This window comes from Octodon degus, unplaced genomic scaffold, assembly GCF_000260255.1.
Source record: "Octodon degus isolate 3935 unplaced genomic scaffold, OctDeg1.0 scaffold00117, whole genome shotgun sequence".
NCBI lineage: Eukaryota > Metazoa > Chordata > Mammalia > Rodentia > Octodontidae > Octodon > Octodon degus.
The window spans coordinates 7,150,432-7,153,717 of NW_004524693.1; the positions used below are offsets into that span (position 1 = coordinate 7,150,432).

At 38.3% G+C, this 3,286-nt stretch overlaps 1 pseudogene; it reads right to left on the reverse strand.

The window, feature by feature from the left end:
• LOC101571515 overlaps positions 1-2,491 on the reverse strand; it is a 31,006-nt pseudogene extending 28,515 nt beyond the window's left edge.
• Between the last annotated feature and the right edge of the window lie 795 nt (positions 2,492-3,286).

A 3,286-nucleotide genomic window follows, 5' to 3' on the forward strand; every position in this document is an offset into this window, starting at 1 on the left:
TATATGGTAGTTCTGTTGGCCTTTCCCTTCCATGATCAAGTAAAGAGTGATCATTTTTCTATCACTACCGATTTACATTTTTTGGGGACTGAGGAGATACCTCAGTGGAATAAATACTTGCCTGGCAAGTGCAAGGTCCTAAATTCAATCCCTAGTACCACCAAAAAACCAATAAAAGAGCAGATTTGCATTTTCTGAAGTTTGGTATAAATGGAATAATACACATTATTTGCGCATTATTTGTATGTAACAGAATTATATGTGATTCATCACTGTCACAGTGTGCATTGAGAACCCAGTCCATTTTTTGACTGAGCAAATGCTTTATTTATGTATTTGTATATGATGGATTTGAGGGTTGTTTCTAGCTTTTGATTATTACCGATGGAGCTTTTATGAATATCCTTGTAGCAATCATTGTATAGATAAGTTTTGCTTTATTCTTGGTGAAACTCCGTGGAGCAGACTACATGGACTATATGGTATGTAAATATTTCACTTTGTAGTAAAATGTCAAACTTTTTGTAAAGTAGCTGTCCTATTTTGTATCCCACTAGTAAAATGAGAATTCTTAACACTACAGTCTTTGTTAACAGTAAGGTCACTTTATTTCTTTGCTTATTTCTTTGTTTGTTTAGTACTGGAGATTGAATTTAGGACCTCTATACTGAGATACATATCCAGTAATTTTTGCATTTCTTATTCTGAGATAATGTTCCATGAAGTCAAAAAGTTGCCCATATGGAGCCTGAAATTGTTATCTTTCTGCATCAGCCTCTCAGAATGCTGGGATTATAGATGTATGTCACCACACTTGGTTATTAGCTTTTTATTTGTACTACTAATGATTGCACCCAGGACCTCATGCATCCTGGGTAACAGGCCTGTCACTGAGCCACATTCCTAGCTCCCAGACCTTTTATGAGTCTGCATTTCAAATGGTTTTGGGTTAACAGTAAAACTGAGAAAAAGGTACAGCGATTGCCCATTTCTCTCCCACCCTCATAACTTGCACATTCTTCCCTATATTCTATGTCCACCACTAGAATGATGTACTTGTTCAAACCAATGAAACTCCATTGACAGATCATTTTTTTCAGAAGACTATAGCTTATGCTATGGTTCACTCTGGGTGATGTACTTTCTATGGGTTTAGATAAATGAGATTATAGTATCATACAGAGGCATTTTTCTGCAACCAGTAATCATTTTATTGTTTCTATACTTTTTTTCCAGAATGTTGTGCTTTTAGAATCAAACAGTATAGACTTTCTGTGATCTAAATGTACATCCTGCCCTCCATTCGTGTTTTAGAAACTCAATTACCAAAGCAAGTGTGGCAAGATGGAGCCTTCTGTGAGGTGTTAACATTGTGAGGGCTCTGCTTCAACAAATAGATTCATTCCACTATAAAAAGGCACCTTTGCTTTTTGATTTTCCATCTTTGCCTCTGCTATGAGGGCACAGAATTCCTTCACTCCAGAGAATGCTGTGTTCAAAGTTCCACCTTAGAAAAAGATTGCAGCCTCATGGGACATGAAGCATGCTTTGATCTTTAAACGAACTGTCTCCAAAAATTCAACAGATTTATGTCCTTTATAAATTATCCACTCCCAGGCATCCTGTTATCACAGTACAAAACAAAGACAGAAAAGTGATACCACAGAAGTAAGATGTTGGGGCTGGAGAGATGGCTCAGTGGTCTGAAGCACCTACTTAGAACAAGCTTGGCAGGGCATCAGGGACCGCGGTTCGATCCCCCGGCGCCACATGCCGGCCAGCACCGCCCCCTGGTGGGCTGAGCTGGCCACACACACACACACCACTCTCTCTCTCTCTCTCTCTCTCTCTCTCTCTCTCTCTCTAATAAATAAATAAAAATTAAAAAAAAAAAGAAGTAAGATGTTGCTATAACAAACGTTGGACATGTGGAAGTGGCTCTGGAACTGGATAATGATTAGCAATTAGAACAATATTAAAGTGCCAGCGAGAAAAAGCCTAGAATTCTAACAATGGATTATTAAGGATAATTTTGGTGAGGGCTCAAGGAAAACAGAGACTTGTAGCAAAAGGCTCAGTCTGAGTGGTCATCAACAGTACTGGGGCTGGGGAGATAGCTCAGTAGAATAAGCACTTGCCTGGCAAACGCAAGAGCCTGAGTTCAATCCCTTGTTCTACCAACCACCCCCCAAAACAAAAACAAAACAAACAAACAAAAAACAGTACCTTCCTCCTGAATCACCTTGAAGCACTGACCTTAGTCATTTGACTTTGGGGGAGAACCGGAAGGTACCTGGTGGCAGAAGCAGTGAACAAGGTGTGTGGGAAGACACAGTCGTGCTTCTTCAGCCTGCCTGTCCACTGGGTGACTCTCGGCGGCAGCAGTCACCACTTTCTGAGCAGGTCTGTAGGACAATCGTGGGAGAGGCCTCCAGGCCTGGCTCAGGAAGCGGCCAGCAAGCCAGGCAGTGTCCAGAGCAGAGGAGGCCATGAGAGGGAGCAGTGGCCACGGGCCTCACTGTGGTTATTTTTATACTTAAATTTCCACCATATATTTTGAGCACATCTCTTACATTTTGAAAAGTTGTTAAAATTAGGGTGGGGAGTTATTGGCAATATCTCATTTGTGAATTTTCTTAAGCTGAGAGAAGTCATGGGTGAAAATTTTCCATTTCTAAGTTCAAAAAAATTATTCCTAGTAATGTACATATATTTCAGTGCAAATTATTGAGTAATAAATATCCAAATGTTGCTACAAAAAAGATTTTTTGGCTATGGATCATGTAAATAACAGTATGCCCTCATATATCCATAAAAATATAATGCTTTCTTCAGTTATGTGTCTTTCTTTTTATATGAATACATTTGAAATTAAAGCCAAAATGCCATCTGAAAATTAAAGATAATTAACTCAGAACCAAATCAAACAACAGGTGAATATATGGTTTAAAGACAACAATAATAAGCAAATTATTTTATAGCGAAAATATACCTATTTTGTGTTCAGATAATATTTGTATTTCTGCCTTAAAAAGGAAGCTACTTCTAAATTTCTGCTTGTATTATTTTTATCCATATGTAATTCATGTTCATACTAAAATAAAGTAAACTTATATAAAAAAAACAGTATCTTCAGGGGCTGGGGAGATAGCTCAATAGAATAAGTGCTTGCTTGGCAAGTGCAGGATCCTGAGTTCAATCCATGGTCCCACAAAAACAAACAACAACAAAAAAACCCCACAGTACCTTAGTAGAAATAAGAACATCATGATGAAGTTTCAGATGA